Source organism: Leptonychotes weddellii, chromosome 8, assembly GCF_054177405.1.
Source record: "Leptonychotes weddellii isolate Sample4059 chromosome 8, ASM5417740v2, whole genome shotgun sequence".
NCBI lineage: Eukaryota > Metazoa > Chordata > Mammalia > Carnivora > Phocidae > Leptonychotes > Leptonychotes weddellii.
The window spans coordinates 9,133,851-9,153,576 of record NC_138376.1 but is presented as its reverse complement, the minus strand read 5'-3'; the positions used below and the strand labels follow the sequence as shown (position 1 = coordinate 9,153,576).

The window sequence follows — 19,726 nt, the reverse complement described above, 5'->3', positions numbered from 1 at the left end:
AAAATAGTATAGTTGAGAGAAACAAGGAGTTTGTAATTAGAGTTCTCTCTCTTTTTTCCCCCTTCTCAGAGCAAACAGGAATAAACTGAACTGAAACATGGTTGTTTGAAAGGTTAAAAGGTTGTCACCCCCCCATGTTCTATCTTTAGTCTTATTTTCTTTGCCTTTTGGAGATGCTCAACGTACGCCTCCTCTATGTACAGAAGACGCTGTGAGCCCCACACAGGCAGCAGTGGTAATGGTGTCCCTCAGCATCACGGGCGCAGTCCTCTGCCCAGGGGACCACACATCAAGCCACTCACAAATTCCCTTTCCTTTTCTGTACAACTCATGAGCTTGTCCTATGGCTAATGAGCAAGACAGATGCTTACTCTGGCAAGGAGAGTCTGCAAACAGCATTCAACTGGATCCACACAGAGAAGGCTTGGAATTTGGTGGAAGAGAAACAAGACGTTTGGGCAACCAAGCACCAGCTTGTTAAGACTGGAAACTTCCTGAGGCCAAGAATTATGCTTTCTTCTCCCGGAACAGGGCGTGCTGCTGGCATTCAACAAATCTTTGGAGAATTAATAAATGCGGGGATGACCGTGGGATGTTCAGATGCAGCTCAGAATCCATCACTGCTCATGAATTGGACCTTATTAGAAAATAAGCCTCCCCAGGTGTAGAGAGTATAAAATGAAATCCAGCTGACAAAACTTGAAAGTTGCAAGGGTATCTAGCTCATGTCCCGATGCATATATCAGTCTTCAGAGGAAAAATTAAATGTTTCATTAAAAAAGAAAACAAAGAGTAGGAGGGTAATTTCTGAAAACTCATTTGTGAATCAAAACCAGAACAGACCCAAGTTACTTAACATTCAGATAAAAGAGTGAAAAAGAAGAAATATTGCTGACTTTTTCCCCCTCTCGCTGGTGTGAGATTTTAAAGGCATACTTTCCTGTCAAATGGATGGCATCAAATGAATTTAAAGTATCTACATAAACCTGTCTCTTCACATCCTTCTTATTCTCATAGTACATCATCTGTTCTCATCTCATTTCACTTCAAGTTTTATATCAGCATGTAGGTTTATGCTTTTATCATTTTATCTTTTGAAAATGTTACACACAATTAATTCACATTAAAACTCCACTACTAATTCAGAACCTCAAGATTTAGAATTTAAAGATTTTCCCTAGCATTTAGCTTAAGCCTCCTTTAAGCTAGCTGTATTTTTTTTTAAAGGTTTAGGAATGTTTCCCTCATTGAGGCATTCTTAAGTTTACTTTATCACCATCATCTGCATCAAACAGCGTGCTCATTGGAAGTGATCCAGTCTTTAAGGTGAATCTAGATGAAACTTCATTATGTTTGGTATAGATGAGAGTCCTTGAGACTTGAAGTCAGAAAATTGAAGTATCTGGGCTCCAGTTCTATTTCCATCACGTGCCATCTGTGCGATCTGACACAATCACGTCGCTTTGCGGAGCATCAGTTTGATCATTTATTCAAGTGACGCCAGACTATCTGGTCTAAGAAACGCTCTGAGGATTACATCAGTGTAAGGCAATAAGCTTTACGAACTGTAGTCAAATTACATCATTTTTATCATCATTATCATGATCGCCATCACCTGGACTTAAAATAATTCAAATGAGCAAGGGTAAAAGAGAACCGAAAGGATTCCCCCACCCTGCATCATGGCATAGACAGTTCGTGTGTTGTATTACAAGAGCCCTATTATCTACATATAAATTCGTATCTGTTGGGTAGAAATAAATCATATTTCTAACTCTCGAAACTGAGGTACAGAGAAGATTAAGTAACATGCTCAATGACTTTAGAATTCTGGTATGTTTCATGAATTAAATCGATATTTATTGAACACTTATTATGCACCAAGCACCATTTTAAAGTGTGCAGATAGAACAGTGAGCTAAGCAATGAATGGGGTTCTTCTGCATTCCAAATCACTGTTTTTCCTAATCCACATTATATCAATGCATCCTGGTTCCCTCTCTTCTCTCCTTCCTCTGCCCAGGGCTCTGTAGTGTCCAGGGTTTAAGGCTGCCCAAGGGCTAAGGGGGATCAATACTCTGACATATGTGTAGCCCATTTGTGACACGCTGGGTCGAGAAGCTCATTATCTATCATGTAGTCAACGACCCAGAAATTTCACTCATTTGTATTGATTTCTTCCCATGTTAATAATTATTGCATTCATATGCATTAATTATATGCAAATCAGCTTATACTTCCTTACTGCCATAGACTTAGTGTTTTTAACAGGTCAGCAAGATGAAGTTAAAACGACTTTTATAGTCAGCAGGTAAAACCAAACAGGCATCAAAACATTTCAAAATTATGCTACTAAATCAGAGCAGAGAATAAAACTTAGGAATTAATGTGAAGACACCAAGGCAATTTCTTAAATTTAACCCCAGTTCAGATTCAGAATGAGACCCAAATACTGTGATCTAGGTTATGCAAACTACTGTCTTGTCCACTGTTGACTCTTGCTCTTGTCTTGGCTATTACAAGAAATAAGCAGCCTGGATACATGAAGAGGTAGATAAGCCCACATTCAGGAGAACTCAGAAGTGAACATCACAGCTGTGTATGGAAAGAATACGCATGACAGTAAGGGGGAAGGAGAGGATGTATGAGACGGGTCCTAAGTTTCTGAGAAAACAGACTTGATCAAGGTCAGGAAAACATGTGCCAGGCACTGGGCTGGGAGACTGCATTTACTGGGTATACTGTGTAGAAGGTGAACGCTCTGGAAGGCAGTTGGGTTTACCAAGGAAGGAGAGCATGCCTCACTAAAGAGATAGATAGCTCACTAAAGAAGACCTACAGACAGCACATATTCATATGAAAAGATGCCCCACATCATATGACATTAGAGAATTTAAAATTAAAACAACAACGAGACACCACCTATTAGCATGGCCAAAATCCAGAACACCGACAACACCAAATGCTGGTGAGGATGTGGAGCAACAGGAACTCTCATTCACTGCTGGTGGGACTGCAAAATAGGACAACCACCTTAAAGGACAATTGAGCAGATTCCCACTAAATGAAATACGGTCTTACCATATGGTTCAGCAATCATACTCCTTGGTCTTTATTGAAAGGAAGGTAAAACCTACGTCCACGCCAAAAAATTGCACTTGAATATTTATAGCAGCTTTATCCATAACTGCCAAAGTGTGGAAACAACCAAGATGTCCGTCAGTAGATGAATGGATAAATAAATCACGCTACATCCATGCAATGGAATATTATTCAGTAATAAAAAGAAACGAGCTATCAGGCTATGAAAAGACACAGAGGAACCTTAAATGCATATTACTAAGTGAAAGAAGCCAATCTGAGGGGCGCCTGGGTGACTCAGTCAGTTAAGCGGCTGCCTTCAGCTCAGGTCATGATCCCAGGGTCCTGGGATCGAGCCCCACATCGGGCTCCCTGCTCGGCGGGAAGCCTGCTTCTCCCTCTGCCTGCCACTTCCCCTGCTTGTGCTCTTTCTCTCTCTCTGTCAAATAAATAAATATTAAAAAAAAAAAAAGAAGCCAATCTGAAAAGGCCACATACTGAGTCCAACTTTATGACATTCTGGAAAAGGCAAAACTATGGGGACAGTAAAAAGAGCAGGGCTTTGGGGGTTGGGAGGGAGGGATGAATAGATATCTGGAGCACAGGGGATTTTCAGGGTAGGGAAACTATTCTGTAGGATTCTGTAGTGGTGGATATGTGTCATCACACATTCAACAAAACCCACAGAAGGTATCCCAGAAAGAGGTAACCATACTGTAAACTAGGGCCTTCAGTTAATAATTATGTCAATATTGGTGCATACAAAGGTATCATGCTAATGCAAGATGTTAAGTGACAAAGGACATTGTGGGGGAAGGAGGCAGGGAATATAGGAACTCTCTGTGCTTTCCCATCAATTTTTCCATAAACCCAAAACTGCTCGAAAGAAATAAAGTCTGTTAATTAAAACAACAACAACAACAAAACTCTGTACTGTCAGCTATTTGAAGTTTTTCCCACAGAGGTCCTTCCAGATATTGGCTGGAGCCAAATGTAATTAAGCAGGGAAGTGCCATCAAGATGACTTCCAGCCAGGGTTCGAAGGACTAGAGGCAACTGGCTTATGGCTCAAGAACTGGGAGGACCCAGAGTCTGACGGGGGTGTCCGCACGGGCGCAGATTATGGGTGGAATGTCCTGGAACAGTCGTTGACAGAGCTCTGTGCTAGGCAGAGACAAAAGTCACACGTGAAATAAATAAGGTCACAAGGTAAATAACTGGAGGTGAAGTCTGGAGGTCCTGAACTGTGATTAGGAGTTTAAAATGGAATCTGAAAGGTGAGCGGGGTCACTCCAGACAACTGGGAAGGGCCATCATGGAATCAATAGGATATGCAAGGAAGGGTCTCTGCTAGGTCCAGGCTAAGCTAGAGACACGAGAGACAGGGAGCCACGATCACCAGCCCAATGGGAGGTAAACAGAAGATCCTGGGGACCTAAGGGAAAGTAAAATTTCCAGGAAAAGACATGGCGAGCTCTGATAAAGAAACCAAGATGGAAGAGTAAGAATTTCTCAGAAGTCCCGACTGTGAGGAAGGAAGTCAAGAGTGGAACTCTCCAGGGCGCCTGGGTGGCTCAGTTGGTTAAGCGACTGCCTTCGGCTCAGGTCATGATCCTGGAGTCCCGGGATCGAGTCCCGCATTGGGCTCCCTGCTCGGCAGGGAGTCTGCTTCTCCCTCTGACCCTCCCCCCTCTCATGTGCTCTCTCTCAAATAAATAAATAAAATCTTAAAAAAAAAAAAAAAAAAAAAAGAGTGGAACTCTCCATCAAGTAGGGTTCTTCCATCTCTTCTTGCCCGGATTTCTCATCCGACCACCGTGAGGAGCAGAGCAAGAGGCCTGCAACAGACACTGGAAGAAAAAGAGAAAAATGAGGGAGGAGAGCGGGCACGTCCAACTGGCTTAGTCAGAGGACATGCCCTTTTCTATCCAGGCCCTGCAAAACTCAGTAGCCATCAACATATTTTAAAGATCTGAATCTATTAATGATGGAAGATGTTCATAACATATTACGAAGTAGGAAAAAAGGTTCCGAAAAGCCTACTGATTACAATTCCAGTTTTTAAAGTTACGTGTATTATTCATATATATATATATATGTACAGGAAATATTCTGGAAGAAAACATAAGCAAATGCTAACAGTGGTGAACATTTACAGGTCACCACAATGCGGCAGAGTTTTTTATGCTCTGGCTCTGTATCTTCCTAACTCCTCCTCAAGCGATTGCAGAGATTACTTGTAAAAGACTCATTTTTTAAGTGAAAGAGTTAAGACTCTTTCCATCCCATAATTCAAGTTCCCAATAACGTGCTCCTTGTGAAGAGCAGAGTAGCTGGTGCTTTACATAAAAGCCACTGCTTCCTTTAGATCAGTGTGGTACAGCCTCTCATTACATAAATTACTTCCACAGCCACATCTTGATGCATAAGGGAAAAAAGGAGTGGAAATTGCAAGGAACTAAAGTCACAAAAAGCAACGGCATAAGCAGCAAGCCCAGCAGCACAGGAAAAGAAAAATGTCTTGGGGAGAGAGGAGACAGCGCCCCACACTCTCTGCACTCGTTTCCTTGACTTTGGAGGAGGTGTCTTGATTCGTCTACTTTAAAAATTGTCACTGTAAAAAAAAAAAAAAAATCCTAGCTAAAAATAACAGTAACATGCACAAGACCTGCAGAAACGCCCCATGATGCAAATTATTTATGAAGATACTGTAGGAGCATGACCAGGAATTGGCATGACTCACAGACATGTACCCCATCAATCAACCAAAGGGATGCATGGCCCAGTCACCAGTGTCGGATTTTCACGTCTGTTCTTATCCGTCAAATTGTTGCTTTAAATCCAGAGGAGGTTGGGGTGGTCCTCGGGGTGGGGAGGGGAGGTACGGAAGAACAGGTATCCCAGCAGCGCTGTTTTTAAAGACAGATCTATCATCTTTCCTAAACTAACAGTGTCGTCTTGAAATCTGTTACAGGAAGTACCTTTAATCAAAAGCCATCTGTTCCGCATGCTCCCTTTCTATGGGCATAAATTCACTGCAGCTATTTACTGTAGTTCATTACGTAGGCATCCCACTCTTATCTTTCCTGTAACTTTCATTTCTATTGCGATAAAATACGAGTATGAGAAAGCCAGAAAGTAAGACTTAAAACAGTTGACTTTAAACTTTCTTACCTGCTCACAACCCTGCCCAAAAGTTTAATAGGAGAAGAAGCCGAACAACTGCCTAAAAGAAGACTAAAAGATGGTCTGAAGATCCTGTTTATTCATGCTTTTCCTGTTGCCTATCGAACATGTCTATGCTCTTGGTAAAGACATTCAACTTTTGGTTCAGTCCAGTGACCACCGAAAATTTCCACTCTGTTTACCTCCCAAAGGGGAAAATGTAGCAATGACAATAATCATGGGACGGCAGTGGCAAGGACAATATAAATCAGAATAATAATTGGTCTTAATAGCCTTGAGAGTAACATCCCTGAGAACTAATACACTCTGAGGCTAGAGCTGAAAGTCACAATATAGTTTAGGACGAATAAATTAGTTTATAAGGTAATCACCGTTACCTTATAAAGGGGGGAAGTACATCAAATTGTTATCAGAGTAACTTCTGTTTGCAGGGGAGTTGCTGAGGGATTAATGAACAGGAAGCCAGCGTCTGTCACCCCTGGGCTACCAGTTGTTAGTACACACTGAGGTACACAGTTACAAATCAACTTGGAGGAGCATATTAACGAACCAGTCAAGCTTCAGTCCCCTTTCTAAGGGGATCGATGTTATTAGCAACATGCTAAGTGGATGCATGCGTTTATAAACTGTACATGACTGATATCGCAAATATTGAGATTTATAGCACTCAGAAGTTCTCAGGGCTGCCTGAGAATATACATTGAACTGTTCTTCAGCAGCAAGGGGAGAAAAACAGTCCCTGAGAAGTCACTTTTATTTTATTTTTTTTTTAAAGATTTATTTATTTATTTATTTGAGAGAGAGAGAATGAGAGAGAGAGCACATGAGAGGGGGAGGGTCAGAGGGAGAAGCAGACTCCCCACCGAGCAGGGAGCCCGATGTGGGACTCGATCCAGGGACTCCAGGATCATGACCTGAGCCGAAGGCAGTCGCCCAACCAACTGAGCCACCCAGGCGCCCGAGAAGTCACTTTTAGAAGGTAGAAGGGACATAGATGGCCATCTCTTCTTTTGAATAGAAGAACACAAACTTACTTTTGTGCTGAGCAGAAGCACAAAATCTAGGTAGATTTGTGATAGAAAACTATTTGATCCACGCATCTAAGACTGTCCTTGCACTTATAAATATAGGAAGATCGATCTGAAGAATTCTATAATCTGCCAAGCCTTGCAGAGGATAAAGTTGCTTTTTGGCCACCCAAAACTTCTAGAAAGGCAGAATTTTAAGATTCCATCGCAGACACAATAAATGCCTGATGAACGAATGAATGGTTTATTTAGAGCTGTATGTGACATTTTACTAAAGCCTGAAAAACCAACATAAAATATACAGGGGTCCTGTCCTTAAGAAGCTTCTATTCTACAGAAGAGGCAAACTATAAATAAGTAACTTTAATACGGTTGTGACACTTGCAGAAATAAGGCAAGGCTATAAATAAGGAACAGATGTAGCAAGGAGCAGTGCACTGGGTGGGGGTGGGGGGGGTGGGCAGAGAAAGCTTCTAAGACAGGATCTGATTAAAGGAATTCACACCAAGGTGCTAATATCTTATCTGTGGCCTCTGTCTCAGGATCATTTGCATTTTAATAGAAAACAACGGGAAGGTTTAGTCAATGCTTGAGGACTGCAACCAGCAAGTATTAGGTAAGAGAATGGCCCAGAAGATATTTCCTGTAACGTATAATGGGCAGAAAGTCTACCCAGTTCTATCATAAAAAAGGGCTCAAAGAGGGTAGATGCCTGTCTCCTTCAAGCAGTTGCATTTAGCAAGCACATAAAAGAAGGCTGGTGAAGATCTTGAACAGACATTTACATACACATGTTCATAGCAGCATTACTCACAATAGCAAAGAGAGGAAGCAGCCCAAGTGTCCATCGAAGGACGAACGGATGAACAAAATGTGGTCTAGCCATACAACAGAATACTATTCAGTCTTAAAAAGGAAGGAAAGTCTAACACGTGCTGCAACTTGGATGAATCTTACAAATGATGCGCTAAATGAAATAAGTCAGTCATAAAAAAATAAATACTATATGATTCTACTTCCATGAGGCACCTAGAAGAGACGAATTCATAGAGACAGAAGCCTGGTGCTTGCCAGGGGCTGGGAGGAAGAGGGGTGGGGAGTTCATGTCTGATGGGTAGGGAGTGCCAGTTTTGCAAGATGAAAAGCACTGTGGAGATGGATGGCACTGATCATTCTCACTACCGTACGAATCTACTTAACACCACTGCACTGTACTCTCGAAAGTGGCTCAGGTGGAGGCACGTGGGTGGCTCAGTCAGTTCAGTGTCTGACTCTTGATTTCGGCTCAGGTCATGATCTTGGAGTCCTGAGATCAAGCCCCACATCCAGCTCTGAGCTGAGTGTGGAGCGAGCTTAAGATTCACTCTTTCACTCTGCCTCTCCCACCTCCCTCTCCCCCAGTCTCTCTCTCTCTCTCTAAAAAAAAAAAGACGGTTAAGATGGTAAATTCTGTTATATGTATTTTATCACAATTTTTTAAATTGCAAAAAAAGAAAGTTGATGAAGGACACCACAGCTGTGAAATTTATATGCAATGTTAATTAAATGATTATTAAGGTATTGGTTATTTTATATGAAGAGTGATTGTATAGAAGTCAAAGGGGTAACATAGGTGTTGATTTAGGTGGGCAGCTGCTTGCTTCATGATATGTTGGAAAAAGTGGCACCCAAAAGATTTTCCTCCAGGATCAGCTGAAATTCCAGCATTAAACAAATTCAATCCTTACGTCCCCGAGCCCTTGTAAAGTGCAATTATCCTGCCCAAGGTCCCTATCAACTTCACGTGTCTCTATCAGACTGTTTCTCCACAAGTCAACCAAGGGAGGTGAACTGATTTGAAACCTTTGGTGGGGAGGCAAGGTTAGGTTCGCAAAGGAGAAGAGGGAGATATGATACTAAAGGGATAGGCAGGAACCCCTGAAATCAGACTGTGCTTACTTGGAAATTTTCCCCAACCCACGGTTGACCTTTGGCCATAGGTTTTCATCCAGTTTCTGCTTTCTCATCCCCACACTCACTCTTCTATCTGAAAGATCCCCAGCAATTAAAAAAAAAAAAAATTTTTTTTTTTAAAAGGTGTGATGCAAAACCTAGAGTTTTATCAGAAGATACACATGGCTTCTGCCAAACATTTTCGGCCATGGCGACCACTTTAATCACAGAAACTAATTTGAGTTCTCAGTTTCATATGCTGAAATATGGTAGGTAAGTTTAAGACCGAGGTGGGCTATGGAAACATACATGCCTCAGAGTTCTGCATTTCTGAGTTTGCTGCAATGAGGAGGCGACATTTGAAGACTCGAGATCTGTGAAGGATGTTCTGATGAGACAGACAGACAGGATCGGAGGGCATTTAATGTCAAAACAAGTGAAAACTGCAGCTCACAGCCATCACCTTCTGCCCATGGTACAGAGTGAGACGAGACAGCTAGCTGAATGCAAGGCTGGCCATGGTCTCTGGGGTCATTCCAACCCTCGGGGTTGCCTTGGAGGGCCTGCCGGGGGGGCACGTGTGTGTGTGTGTGTGTGTGTGTGTGTGTGTGTGTGTGTGTGTGAGAGAGAGAGAGAGAGAGAGGGAGGGAGGGAGAGATGGGCAGACCCTACTCATCAGGAGAGTGGACATATAAGTAAGGTGGGAGAGAAGAATATTCTGAATCGAGATAGCCTGTCCCTCTTTAGAAGATACTCCAAATACTGAACTCCCAATTACTTCACCCATCTGCACCCCATCGGTCAGACTTGAGATTATAACGACTACCTCTGGATATTAATCAAAGGAGCAATCCAGTGCGTCCTTGAAAAAGGTTCCACTCGTTCCGACTTTGCTGTATTACTACCATTTCTTAAAAAAGTAAATAACAGGACATGGTTTTGGTCAGAGTATTGACCTTACTTGTATCCTCCTGTCCCCTGTGGATGAGCATGGTCATATCGCTTCAAGTACCATAGAAAGCCCAGGTGGGTAAGAAAATAAGCTGACAAAACCTAGCGATGTCATACACAGGATGGAGCATGCACACACCTGCATCTTCACCCCACTTACAAAAATAAGGTTCTATTTTCCTCCTCTACGCTCTCTATACTCAAGGACAGACTGAATATGTATTTATAAAGAGAAGCACATTATTCCGATCAATATTGCCTGCAAAGCCTCGGAGAAGATCACGGGTAAGTTCAGCGAACGCCTGGGAGTTGGATGTTCCTTTGGTCATCTGTCCTGCTCCGTTCACTGGCACTCATCTAGACTCTGCTAGAAGCCAGACCAGACCGAGCACAGCAAACCCTATCTTCCTTTTAGTATCAAATGCAATGAGTCAGTGTTTATGCAATGATCTGCTATTAAAGCAAATAGGCAGAATCAGGAATTCCAAAACATGCCATGTTTTCATTTCTGGGTCACATGATTATGAAGATCGCCAGGTTTGGGCACTTTAAATGATGAGGTCTCCTACTGCACATTCTTTTATCAGTCCTCCACATAACTGTTTGACTAAGACTCTCTGATACAAATACCTAAAATGCTTGCTGTTTCTCAGCAGGAAAAATAAAATAAAATAAAATACCTTTTGCCTTTGACCCAGCACTGGGGTTTCTCAAACTCTTTCCTGTCCTCGAAAATGCATCCCATTCAAGTAGCAGAGCCGGGCAAGAACATCTGGCCTGCCCAGGAGCTAAGCCACCGGCCCCAGATGTGCCAAGCAGTACCCCTGAGTGAAGCAAAGCTAAGAGAACACTCCTATGGGTGAGCGCAAAACGAAGGGCTCATATGGCCAAGGATCCTCACCGGACGTTGATTTAGAAAAGGCTGCTGGAACTCTTTAAATGGAGAAAGTGTGGGACTCAGCTACAAAAGTTGTCCGCCGGCCCTCACAGGATTATGGTCTGGGTTTTTAGTTTTCCTTCTTGTCTTCCTCTATCCCCTTGATTTCCAAGTATTCTCAATTATAGGGTTAGGGATGCTGTCCATCAAGACAAAGACAGCAGAAATCAGAGACCATCCCCAGCAGTCTGCACCACGCCATCTATGCATTTCTGTCTGTCTGTCTGTCCCTCTCTCTCTCTTTTTTTTTTTTTTTACTGAAAATTTAGAAAGAAAACATAGCAAATTATTATCTGCTTAATGCACATGTAGGTGTCCCCTCCCCCACTTTTTATCTCTAAAAGATAATTACTTTCAGCATTTGAGTTACAACCTGAGGCTCTGAAAAGTAGCCTGCCGGCCCCCCCACCCTGATATCGGGCAGCTTCGGTGACAACAAACTGGCCCCTGAACGTATCGACCTAAACCACAAGTTCTCACTCTCGGTGACTTGGATTAGTGAAATGAAACAGTCATTTCTATTTTAGTAGTTTTAAAGAGTAACACTTAGTAGCACAGTTAAAAGGTCAGTTCTTGAAATTAATGGGTGAGCCCTGGTCCCATCTGAGGGCACAGGAGGATTTTTGAGAGAGCCCAAGGGCCTCGGAACACACTGTCAGTTTTGAGGTCACGGGGAAATGTGTTGGGAAGAAAAGAGTCTTCAGCTGGGGGGACGCTGTGATACCCCCACCAGGAGAAGGCACTTTCAGAGACTGACTGTCAGCCCACTGCCTGGGATTGGGAAGCCCCCATACACAGGGGTCTGGCAGAAACCCGCCCACGAGGGATAGAAAGAAGCCAGCAAGATCTGACTCCCTCAAAGTATGCTGAATTCTTGCGCAGACTTCCTATGCTTAGTTCTCCCGACCTGCTCCTCCTCTGTGTTCCCCGACATCCCCCGGAGGACTCCACCCTTTGTCAGGGAGCCCTGTTTAGAAAGCACCTGTCAACTTGGAACCACCTCTCAGCTATAGTATTTCTGCCTACGCCGAGGTACCCCTGGGACAGCTTTTTGGAAATGTCCCTGAATTGTCTGGGCCAACACACGCTTTCAGGCTCTTGTCATCTGCCCAGGTTTTTAGACATCTTATTGATTATGTCAACATCCTGCTGAAAATCTTCCAATGACTCTTCTGTCTTTTAAGATAGACTCCCAGCTTCTCAGTGGAGTTACTGAAAGGACACTTGATGGTCCAGTGCCCGACCCTGACACTTCTTACCTGTTCTCTGTTAGCCACTCTGGATTACTTGTGGTGTCGGCAGGCCAGGTTCTCTCTTACCTCTGAGCTTGGCACACGAGGTCCATGATGCAACCCACGCTGGTGTTTCCCCCGCTCCCTTGAATCTGGGCTAATTAAGTAGCTTGCTTTGGCTAAAGGGAAATTAGCTAAGCTGAAAGGCACTTGTATGCTGGAGTCTGTCCTCTACTTGCTGCCCTTGGGAACCCTGAGATTGCAATATGAAGACGCTCACACTGGCATCCTGGAGGATGAGAGACCACGTGGAACAGGCACAAGTCACCCCAGCTGAAGCTCTCCTCTCCCACCAGCCTTCCAACCAACCGCTAGACCTAGGAGTGAGGCCATCGTGGTCCAACTAGTCCCAGCCAAGCGGGTCGCATTAGAATAGCCCAGTGGGGGCGCCTGGGTGGCTCAGTCGTTAAGCATCTGCCTTCGGCTCAGGTCATGATCCCAGGGTCCTGGGATTGAGTCCCACATCGGGCTTCCCGCTCTGCGGGAAGCCTGCTTCTCCCTCTCCCACTCCCCTGCTTGTGTTCCTGCTCTCGCTGTGTCTCTCTCTGTTAAATAAATAAATAAATAAAATCTTTTAAAAAAAAAGAATAGCCTAGTGGACATGCAGCCTCACAAGAAATAATTCATATTTGTTGTCTGAAGCCACTAAATGGGGGGAGGGGGTTTGTTACACAGTAGATGCAAACTGATACACTTGTTTTGTTTCCTGCTTAACACCTGCCCATCCTTCAAGTTTGAGGCTGAAGGCTTCCCTGAAGCCAGAAGATGTCACACTGGTTTGTATCCATAGCATCCTATGGGTACCACTGACAGAGCATTAGCGACAGTGGAAAGGGGCTGCCCACTTTCTCCTCTCTCCCAGTGACTGAAGGCTCCTTCAGCCCTTGTGGATGCCTTCCTTAGAGCGCACACTCAGTACATATTTGCTGAAAGAACATACAGGAATGTGTCCATCTCTCTTCTGTTTTTTTCCATCCTTAACTTAAAAGAACCAGACTAGGTAATTTTTACCTATCACCCACTAGACATGGTAACTACATCAAAATACATTTTAATGTTTTTCTTTTTTAGAGTTCCACTCATACCAATAGCCTTTGGGAATCTCCCTACCCTTTTTATAGACGAGACTATCATATCCTCCAAACTTACTGTGCCTTTCAGTTTGACTAATACCAAAAAAATCACCTAAAATTCCAAGGGCCCTCAGCATACATGCACAGGGATAATTCTGATAAATGTCATGTTCACCATCATGATTACTATATATGTCAACGAAGCAGAAGGTTGTAACAGTACATAACTGTACCTAACTGATTTCACTGCCAAGGCAATGACACTGACAGATGACAATTCGTGAGGAGAGGAAACCTCTCCTCAACAAAGGGACTAGCAAGTTGCAGTCTTTCACCTGTTCGTTTCAGCAACACATCACAATAAATTGTGTTTTGTGAACCTTATCACCCTAACTGCATTAGAGCTGGTAGTTACTAGGGCACAATCACTGGGCTAACACTTAACACACGTTGTCTCATTTAATTCTCTCAACAATTTGCAGGGTAGGTATGATGAACCCTATTTTACAGAAAAGGGGAATAAGTCTCAGAGAGGTGGTGCAATTTCCCCAAGGACACACAGCTAATGAGTGGAAGGTCAAAAACCCAGATACGATTCCCCAAAGCCTCTTACTTGGACTAATATCTTTAAATCTAAAGCTGTTAAAGTGGGAACAATAACTGTCTGGATTGGTTGTGAAAGGAAAAATACAGGGATGCCTGGGTGGCCCAGTCGGTTAAACGTCTGCCTTCTGCTCGGGTCATGATCTCAGGGTCCTGGGATCGAGCCCCACATCGGGCGCCCTGCTCAGCGGGGAGCCTGCTTCTCCCTCTCTCTCTGCTGCTCCCCCCGCCTCATGCACGCGTGCATGCTCTCTCTCTCTCAAATAAATAAATAAAATCTTAAAAAAAAGAAAAATATGAAGCATGAAGTTGATGAGGCCTAATTGGGTATCATCTGTTTACCCAATTTCTTTTAAAAAAAGCAATCATCAGACTTAGAGAAGGATTTTAATCTTCCAACTTCACCATAATTCACATTAGTGGTATTCATTATTCATATCAATATGAAAGAACTGTCTTCACTGTCTGTGTACCATGAGGAATGATGACTATTTACCGTTAAATATTGGATGAAGAGTTACATAACAATCTTGGGGAAAAAAAAAAACAAACTCTACTTCTCTACAATTTCACAACGCATGTACATCATAGGTAATTCTTCTAGGAACACACAGTGTCTTTTACCATTTAAACCATTTCAACAACTTAAAATAATGACCCGTTGGGCACACCGCCCACATTGTCAAAGAGAACTGCTTTATTTTATTTGTTAAGAAACATCTTGGAATCATAGCACTCCCCGAAAGTATCGACAGCTATCCAGGTGCTTTGTTTTGGTCCAAAAATCATTTCTCTTAATTCCAGTCTATCCTTATTCCAGGTATGGAAGAGGGAGTGAGTATTTGTTGAGTATACAAAGTGTGCGGCAAATGTTCCGTCACATCTCTCAAACAGGATTTGCAAGTAGACCCCGCCTTTAGTTCTTTCTTCGTGAAAAATGTCCTGACATCTCCGGGCTAACCCAGACCGAAGCACTCCTAGGAGAAAACGTCAGCCCAAGTCCTTGGCTAGGGACCTCCACCATGAAGTGGCTGGGCAATGAAGTCCCCAAGACATCCGATGTCAACTGATGGCCCAATTTTAGACTTAATCTGGCCAAGGCCAACTAGGTTAGGGACTTTAAGATGTAATAGTCAGGATTTCTACATTCTTTTGGACCCACATCAGAAAAGGGCAGGGAACGATTGGGTGCCAATTCAATTTGGCATAAAGGGAGGATGAGCATAATTAACAAGAAGAGCACAAGGTTAGTCGTGTTCCTTTTCAAAGCTGAGTATGTGGATCAATTACTGGAGCCCAGCACGGAAGCTCTAGTTACACTGGACTGCTCTCGGGCCAGAGCCGTCGTCAGGAAAAGTAACCAAGGTCCACTATAGTGGTGTTTCCCTCCATGCTCCCTCTCCTGACCTGATTCCTCCCAAACAGCTACCTGGGTCTCCCCAACTCAGAATTCCAGTGCTGATAAACAACCAGAACATGAACCCAATTCACAAGAAAACCTGATACCACCCAATGTTCTGAGATGGACTAATATCCTGCCTGGACTATCCACTCCTCGGTGTGTTATTCGCCACGGGATGCTATCTGTCCCAGAACGACCATGTGGTCCACGATCCTGAGCAAGTCACACTCCCACGATACTGACATCCCTTCCTGGAGGCCTGCCCAGATGAAGGAAATGGAAAATCTTCTAGGAGCAAGGTGACTGCCAACTCCCTCCTGACCCTCTGGAGGCCACCGCCTTCCACTGCCACTCCCTTGCTCGCCTTCAAGGAAGTGCCAGCCAGCAGGTTGCTAGGACAACTGGCCTCCCTGCTGGGGCACAGAAAGAGATCGTCAGCAATGCTGGGAACCTGGACTGCAAACTCCCGATGACAGCAACAAGATACCCATTGGCAGCTCATCTGCTCAGCTACAATGAGTGACAGACTAACATTACCCAGTGCATAGCTCTCACCTCGACACACTATCCTTTAATCTACACTTGTGCTCTATGTGGTGGTGAGAGTAGGGGCAAGACACTCACTTCAGATAAAGGCCCAATGCCTCTATTATGAACTCGTGGGAGTGGCAGATACGTGCAATAAGGAACTGACATTTGTATCTTTAATTTATTAGTGTCCTGCAAGTGGGGGGAGGGAGCTTGTTCACAAGCAGAAGCACGAGAGCCAGAAAACAGGTAGAACCACTCAGGCTGCCAAAGGGGAAAAAAAATCTGTTTGTATAGGCGAGAGCTGTCCCCTTTCCGAACAATAACATGCCCCCTTCTCCTTGGAGAACAAAGAAGAAAAGGCAAAGAAAACTGGAAAGCGAGGGCTTGCCACGGTAGAGGAAGGGAACAATCTTTGTGGCGGGCCTCTTTGTTCTGCGGAGTGAATTTTACAGTGCTTCTAACGGGTGGCAACTCGTAGGAGCCCAGTGCATTAAGAAGGCCTATTAAAGTCTTGGATGTTAGCCCTGGAGAAATTATAATTTTTCAGTTCCATGCAAGCTACAAAGGCTTGAGAAGAAAAACGAGAAATGAAATAAAGAGTAACCTCATGGAAATTTTAGAAAACGATTCCAGCGAGCATGTTTGTCTTTCTAGATGCTCAGAGTTGTGCGTCCCGAAGCCCGTGAGGATGGCTGCGTGCAGTTTGAAAGAGCCCTGTAGTAACTCGTGCAAGGGTCTCCTCAGCAGGGAAATTCTGCCGGCACGGTGGTCGAGTCCCATCCCAGTGTCGGATACCCCAGGCCGGAAGGCAGATGGGGACAAGATGTGCGTGATGAAGGTACAGGGAAAGAAGTGGAATTTCTAGGTGGAAGAAGATGGCTCAGAGTCCAAAGAGCATGGTGACAAGAACTTGCCTGAACTCTAGAAATGAAAGATTCTCAAAAGATTGCCATTCGTATCCCATTAATATTTTCATTGGGGCGGGGGGAGAACTCTACTTCAGTCATTTTAGAACATAAGCACAAATAGAAAAAAAAAAAAAGACTGAAAAACTGACTTCCTCCAATGTAGGTTTCAATGTATAGAAGATTAATTAATTAATTAATTAATTCTTTCAATCTAAGATTCCACCTAGCCTAATTCATTGTATAGCTAGCACTTGAAATTTCATATGAATGTACGTTGGGGGAGTGGTTAAATGACTTTCTGGTATTTAAAAAAAAATGATTATTTTACAAAAGTGAAAAACGTGGGGAAATTAAAAGAATGAGGTTATCTTTCTGTTTGTCTTTTTTTGACATTAGTCCCAAGGAACAATTTATTTGCTGGTAAGAAAGAACCAACGGATTTTGTTTGGGCTTTCAGACAAAACAATGTCATTTCGTTCCTATTTGTGCCTCACTTTTCTGTCTGAAAGCAAAAGAGAAACAACAATCTTTGAGAGGAATCATGAAAAGAGTTCAAATACTATGGGATGAGACAATGTGTGAGAAATCACAAACATCAGTAATATCTTAACAAAGATGAGGGATCCAACCAGCCTCTGAGATGCCCAAAAGTGTGGGGCTAATTTGATCTCTATCTGAAAGAACTTTTAGGTGCTGCGGAGGCACATGAGCGAGTCATTACTTCTTTGGTGCACACGGATTCTTCAACAGTGGACACTTGAAAGATACACCCCTTGAGAAATACTTTTTTAATTTGGGGTGTGGTTTCTGTATCAAAGTTCAAGTTGAAAACACTATACCTACTCGGGTTGTACGGCATCCTTTCCTTAAGTGACCCCAAGTTCGGGCTTCAGGTTTTGCAAATAAATATATAAAATGATCCTAAAGGAGAATGGTTTTCTGATGCCACAAATCACCATCCTAGGTCTTCGTCAGCTGTCCTATCCCATCATCTCTGATGGAAAGAAGGTTCTGACAGAGAGGTCTCATTTGCCCAGACTCAGGAGCAGGTAAGTAAGAGACTGGTTTTAGCTGCCCTCCCTCCCTTGCCTTCTCAAAGCACACACATACACGGGGCTCAGATCTACCTCAATTTCAAGGCCTGATTCTGCTGTGCAGTGGAGCTTGAAGCCTTCCCTGAGCACCCGGCTCTGAGCACTCTGACCCACCACCCCTTCCGGAGCACCTGACTCACACCCCGAGTGCATACCCCCCTCCCCCGCAAGGGCAGCAAATATGGATCACACATCCCTGTGTCCCTAACACACTTTAGCACACCTTGGCACACAAAACAGTCTTTTCCTAAGTATCGTTTATTGGGTGAATTCTAATCTTCAAGAGAACACACACACCACTTTGCCCTTGGCACAACTCAGTTAAAGAGCAGTCTCACCAGGCTGCGGGTGCTCCCTTTCCCCCACAGAACACGAATATTGTAGGGTTCTTCAACAACTTCTGGGGGTTCTGTGGTTCTCCCTCCCCTCTCCGAGGTGCCTGAGAGGAGAGGATGAGGCCCGGCGCTGGGAGAAGGTGATGCCGAGGGGAAAGGGTGTGCCTGGGATGGGCTAGACTTTGCCAAGGACTCAGGAAGGAGCTCTGACATCAGCTCTCAGAAGGAGCAGCTCCTGCAGAGGCCCCGCCAGAGAGGCCAGGGCCAGGAATTAGTGAGACGTGCTGGAAGGAAGTCTGAGAAGGGCAGAGAAAAGGGTGAAGGCGAAAACCTGAAAAGACCTGAGGCCACACGAGCGACTGCCCGGCCCAGAGCCTCGAGGACACTCAGGCTGAGTCACAGGGCCTTCAGGAGCGAGGACTGAAAACAGCGAGGCCGGTTCCTCGTTATTCTAACAGCAAAATCTCCCCTTCTCTCCTGACCCCCTTATCTACTTCAGTTTTCTCTCTGTTTTTTTTTTTTTTTTTTTTTTTTGCGATAGTGCTAAAGAATGTGGTGTCACAGATGGCAAATCTAAAAGGTACAAATTGCCAGACACACAGGAAATTCCCAAATCACTCTTATCAGAGTGTGTGTATGCAATTCTCTGACTCTGGGGACTAGAAATTCAGCTGCCATTTTTCGAAGTTTGTAAAGACAGCATAATGCTGTATAAATAGGCACAGAGGTGTGTATCCTGGTCATCCAGTTTCTTCCTAGGAAAAATGTAACTCCTGCATTCAGAGCGGTTCCTCTGAAAAGGAGGGGTCCATGAACACACAAAATCCAAGAAACCGTTATTCTTGCCATCCTCAAAAGCAACGCAGGAGGATGCCACCTTAAGAAAGCCTTTGTGAGGGGCGCTTGGGTGGCTCAGTCAGTTAAGCGTCTGCCTTCAGATCAGGTCATGATCCCAGGGTCCTAGAATCGAGTCCCACATTGGGCTCCCTGCTCAGCAGGGAGCCTGCTTCTCCCTCTCCCTCTGCCTGCCACTCCCCCTGTTTGTGTTCTCTCTCTCTCTCTGACAAATAAATAAATAAAATCTTAAAAAAAAAAAAAAAAAGGAAAGAAAGCCTTTGTGAATGCCCTCCCTTACACCACGGGAGACACTGGATGGGCTTAATTTGTGTCGGCATACCATTTCTTTGTTCCAAATTGTTCATCATCCAGAAGACGGGATAAATGATGCCATTCAGTAAATGGTGAGTTTCTTTCTCGGGAGCTAGCACACCTCAAGCCTGGCTCCCGCTCTCAGGGGCGATGAAATGATGTGATGGGGAGAGACCAAGCCGCCTCCGTTCACAGAATGCTAGAGTTGGCTGCTGAGAAATGAC

At 44.0% G+C, this 19,726-nt stretch overlaps 1 protein-coding gene and 1 long non-coding RNA gene across 15 annotated transcripts in view; both read right to left on the bottom strand.

Annotated features, from left to right (window-relative positions):
* The window catches only part of ATXN1 (ataxin 1), a 380,804-nt gene that overhangs the window by 123,011 nt on the left and 238,067 nt on the right, over positions 1 to 19,726 (bottom strand). The window lies entirely within an intron of this gene.
* Positions 1,434 to 4,826, bottom strand: LOC145722930 (uncharacterized). The gene is made up of 2 exons (XR_014147492.1): positions 4,635 to 4,826; positions 1,434 to 4,105 (listed from the first exon to the last, which is right to left on the bottom strand). It is a non-coding gene; the product is annotated as an uncharacterized LOC145722930 (long non-coding RNA).